This window comes from Myotis daubentonii, chromosome 1 (assembly GCF_963259705.1).
Source record: "Myotis daubentonii chromosome 1, mMyoDau2.1, whole genome shotgun sequence".
Classification (NCBI taxonomy): Eukaryota; Metazoa; Chordata; class Mammalia; order Chiroptera; family Vespertilionidae; genus Myotis; species Myotis daubentonii.
Window position 1 is genome coordinate 163,116,267 of NC_081840.1, and position 5,409 is coordinate 163,121,675.

Below are 5,409 nucleotides of genomic sequence, written 5' to 3' on the forward strand. Positions count from 1 at the left end.
ATTAGACCAGACGTCCTTCTGGACAACCTTCCAGACAAAGCCACGGTGGTGGGGGCCAAGGCAGTTGCTGCAGTGGCAGGGCCAAGCCCCTTGCATGAATTTTGTGTATCAGGCCTCTAGTTATACTATATAATAAAAAGCTAATATGCAAATTGACTGAACGGCAGAACAACCGGTTGCTGTGACATGCACTGACTACCAGGGGGAAGACACTCAGTGCAGGAGCTGCCGCATGGTGCACTCCCACAAGGGGAGCACCACTCAACCAGAAGCCAGGCTCATGGCTGGAGAACCTAACGGCAGTGGTGGGAGCCTCTCCTGCTTCTGCAGCAGCACTAAGGATGTCTCCTTCAAACTTGCCTACAGGTTTGAAAGAGACAGAGGTGCATCAGGCAGCAGAGGGAGCGTGTGGGCAGCTGTGTCAGGCTGAGGGGCTGCACTTGCCCACAGGTTTGAAGGAGATACATATCCCCTGAGGGCTCCCAGACTTTGAGAGGGCACAGGCCGAGCTAAGGATCCCCTCACCCCTAGTGCACAAATTTAATGCACCGGGTCTCTAGTTAATAAAAGTGCAAAGAAAGATATAAGTAATATGATCTTCTATCACTTCCCAAATAGTATGATGATAACTAATTTCTAGTAATCAGAAGGGAATATGGAAATATAACAAACACTAATAAGACTTCTAATTAATTCCTTCTACAGGGCAATTTGGCAATAGGAATCTCAATTTTAAACTTATCATAGACTGGATAAACAATACACAAGTGCATAAAATGTATCTGTGAATGTTTATATTTGCATAATTTAGATGAAAAAAAGTTGTACAAAATAATCATATGTTCTTCATTGAGGAATTGGTTAAATAAATCCAAGTAAATCTCTACAATAGAATATTGAGCTTCTATTCAATAGGTTGAATAGAAAATTAATGTTCACATGGGAAATATATTATTAATTACAATTAATTACATGCATTTCTCTTTGTTTTGCAAACAATATAGTTAAACATGTTGCATTAAATGTAACTAGTTGGTAATGTGCTGTCTCTGGTGGTAGGTTTCACCTCTTAGATTGTTTAAATGTTTTTGTTTTCTTTCTTTCTTTTTATTTATTTATTTATTTATTTTTATTTTTTGCTTAAAGTATCACAAAGAGTATTACATATGTCTCCTTAATGAACACATATTAAATATAGGTGCAAATCCATACCTATCTTTAGGGATTATAGTAAAAATCAAATCAACTGAAACTTATGAAATCATAAGAGTAATAAAAAAATGTAAGGAATTGATACTGTAAACTGGCATATAAGTGGAACATCCCTGATACTTGAGGACCATTAGTGTATATAAGCTTAGGTAACAGGCTTGTATTCCCTAGGGCAGTAGTCGGCAAACTGCGGCTCGTGAGCCACATGTGGCTCTTTGGCCCCTTGAGTGTGGCTCTTCCACAAAATACCACGTGCAGGCGTGCATGTACAGTGCGATTGAAACTTCGGGGCCCATGTGCAGAAGTCAGTATTTTGCGGAAGAGACACACTCAAGGGGCCAAAGAGCCACATGTGGCTCACGAGCCGCAGTTTGCCGACTACTGCCCTAGGGCAAGCTAAACAGCTGTAATCAATAGCATTCAAACTTTGGTAGCTAAAAGGAGGGGGTGAACCCTCTATTTCTTTCTCATGTCACAGTCCCTTGTCAGAGGCAGCGAGGTTCCCAATCCATGATGGCTCTGTTTCATGCTGGAGGCTCTGTAATTTTCAACAAACAGTATTAAAATACACTCTGTAATTTGTCTCTATTTAAGTCTGTCAGAAAGAAAAAAATCACTGACAACTGCATGTAGAATGTTACTATAGGCCAGGCCAGCAAGTGGTATACATAACTTCTGTTCACACTCCATAGATAGTCACATGGCCGCATGGTCAGAGATGCTGGGAAGGGTCAACTAGATTCATGCTAAAAAGATTTTAGTGAACACCCAGCAATCTATGCCATAGCTTCAGCCAACACAACCATGTATGCTCTTCTTTTCTCAATAGGACATATCCATGCTGTCCTGCAGGGGGACAATTCAAAGTCCCATCCATCCAAACATTTGGATTTCTTTATAGCTTTTATGGCTCTCCATCAGGTCCACACATGCATGGATCCCTAAGGTCTGACAATAGTGGAGTAAGAAGGGGATGATCCCAATGAAGATTCCCAAAGGAAGAATGGACCACATATCAGTCACTTTCCCATAACAATATAGGCTTCTTGCTGAGCTGTATAGTGAAGATTCTCATTTTATCCAACGTGGTCATTTGGCAGTAAGTCTGAGAATACTCTGCCACCTGCATTTAATGGCTTTTAAGATTACTTGGTTATTGGCCCTACTGGGTGCCAGAGGAAAGAAAAAACATTGGGGAGGGCCTATAGAAAGGGTTCATCAGCCAGGAAGAGGCCAGAACTCAGCTACATGACCATAACCACCCTATTGCGAGGGAGGCTGGAAACGTCGTGTGCCAAGAGAAAGAGAAAAAGGATTTTCATGTTAAGAAGCATCTCTGCTAAAATAACCACAGAAAACAGCAAAAAGAGAAAAAAGTCGTGTCTAACTTTCCTGTGTATCTTATCCTTTTACTTTGAGCTCACAGTTATTTGTTCTTAATTTGTGCAGATCCCTAGAGTTGACATTGGAGATGCTTTCCTCCAAGACAATTGGGCTTTGCTGTTGTTATTAGCCAGAGGACACTGCTGGCCTTTCCTTTCCTGGCAGATCGGGGCTCAATGGGAGTCTCAGGGGAGTTCTGCTTAGTGCTTAGCGTGAAAACCATGTTTGCTCTCAGGTCAACCCAGCCTCTTCAATCTGTTCATTGGTCAGAGATCACAGCTCTGGACCCAGCTCACAGGACTGAGCATAGAGATTGTATTTTCTTCTTATAATATGAATAATGCTCTAAGAGTATGTTTTAGTCAGGAGGTAGTGGTTTTGTAGTGGGAGGACTTATAGTTAAACCAATTCAGCATACAGATAAAAATGTAGCTCCAAGGCAAGAATTTTTCTTTTACCTCCATATTTAAAGATTTCACTTTGGCCTACTTCTTCCTTACATTCTCAAATAATTTTGAAACTACTTTTTTTTTCTCAAATGACAAAAAACAAAGTATATCTTCAAAGTTTGTTTTTGAAGACAAACTATAATTGCATAATTTATGTTCTTAAATATATATATATATATATGTTCTTAAATATATATATATACAGCTAAAGTAGATTTTTACTTATTTTTATTTTATTATATTTTTTCTATCACTATTTATCCCCCTATACTCTTCTCCACCTTTCCCACCCCCCTTGCAATCACCACACTGTTGTCTGTGTCAACTAGTTCTTTTTTTTTTTTTTTTTTTTTTTTTTTTTTACACCATAAGACATCCTTTTATTTAATCGTAGTAGTGGTGGTTATTACTACATTTTATTTTAAATTTTTTTATTCTTCAGGTTCTCCAGGCTTTTGGATATCATCAGTCTTCAAAATCATTCTAACCATTTGTGTTGCAAGAGAGAGCTGTTGCTTTTGGCCAATCAAGGTTTCTATGACATGTTGTTGCTTCACATCGTTCGTACCCTTGTGCATACGTACAGTCAATCCCAAGAGCAGGGTTCTTATCCTTCGCTTGTCTGGCTTGGACCTCAGACATGTCTGGATGGGATTCATGCCACTGTTCTCAGCAAGGGCCCTGGGGATGACTTCCAGGGCCTCGGCGAATGCTCGCATGGCATACTGCTCCAAGGTTGGGCACTTATCTGCTGCCTGGCTAACTGCTAAAGCACAGCGATTTCAGCAGCGCCTCCACCATACACCACACGATTATCACGGATGAGGTTCGGATGACACACAACGCATCGTGAAAGGATCGCTTTGCTCCCTCGATGATCATCTGATTTCCTCCTCTGATGAAAATGGTTACAGCTCTGGAGTTCTTACACTGCTCGATGACCAGCATCTTGTCTTTAGTTGTCCCAAATGAGAGCTCTTTTACAATCCCAGCAAAGCCCAGCTTCTCAGCTGTGAGCTCTGAGAAGCGGGGGACGATCCGCCCTCCTATTGCAATGGCAATCAACTCTATTTCAGGTCCTCCAACCCAACGAACCGCAGGCAAGTCGTTCTGAAGTAAATGATTCGCTTCACCATCAAAGCCCCATTGGCAAATAGCTAGGTTAGCGCCAGTTTCTTTAATTTGCTTAATCATCTCTTCAAACGTCTCCTTTTCGTATTTCTGAAGGGCTTTATAGTCTTCCACAGAGGTCACATCCCGCTATGCTTCGTCTTTGGTTTTGGTGGTTCAAATGGACATGTGAGAATTGCAGTCTTAGCATCTTGTACTTGTTTTGGCATCTGTGAGTGACTGAAATCCTTGTCCACAATCACGCCCTTAATAAGTTTAGTGTCCTCCAATCTCCCGCCCACTCTGCCTTCTACTTTGATGAGCTCAAAGTCAACGTCTCTGCGCTGCGTATTGGCCACAGTGAGAGTAGCATTCACGGCAATCTCAGCCATTTACCGGTGACAGCTGTTAACCACTTTGGAGCCCAGCGTGGTTTCCACAGTCTGAATCAGGGGCTCAGTCCACTTCACGTCAACAAGGACGCCATCGCTGATCTCACCCAGGTAGTCGATAGCAATGTGGGCGGCTTGCTCAGAGCCATCGGCGACCCTGATGGGGTGAATGCCACGGTCCAGCAACTGCTCAGCTTCTTCCAAAAAGGCACCAGCCAGGACGACCGCTCCGGTGGTTCCGTCTCCAATTTCATCATCTTGTGATTTGGCCAGTTCAACCTTCAACTTGGCAATCTGGTGATCAACATCCATCATGCTCAAAATGGTGGCACCATCGTTAGTTACAGTCACATCACCATCCTTCTCCACCATCATTTCATCAAGCCCATTTGGTCCAAGTGATGTTCTCATTGTATTTGCTACAGCCTTTGCTGCCATTATATGAGACTTGAGAGCCTCCAGCCCCATAAGACAAGTCTTGCGGTTCTCCTTGATGATGAGGAGAGGGCACCCATATTTATCTAAGGCGAGAGTCCCGAAGGACGCCATGGTCCTGCAGCTGGGGTTACTTCCCCACAACCCTCAACTAGTTCTTTTTCTTTACTTTTCTGTTTTGCTCAATTCTTCCCCCTCTCCTCCCCTAGAAAGTACTTGATAAAATTTTATGCAATGAACTCAAATTTGAAAACTGGGGTCAACAAAATACTTAATTCACTAGTCACCTCTTTGCACAACTTCCAGAAATTTCTGATGACATGATTCAGTCTTTTTAATATAAAATAAAGTTCTGCATGTTAGTCTTTTACTTAGTTCACAAATATTTTGAAATTTTTCTAGTCTATTCCAGCTGGAAGAGTGTTATA

At 41.9% G+C, this 5,409-nt stretch overlaps 1 pseudogene; it reads right to left on the minus strand.

Moving 5' to 3' along the window:
- Positions 1 to 3,460: 3,460 nt before the first annotated feature.
- On the minus strand, positions 3,461 to 5,121 carry LOC132215740 (T-complex protein 1 subunit epsilon-like; annotated as a pseudogene).
- Between the last annotated feature and the right edge of the window lie 288 nt (positions 5,122 to 5,409).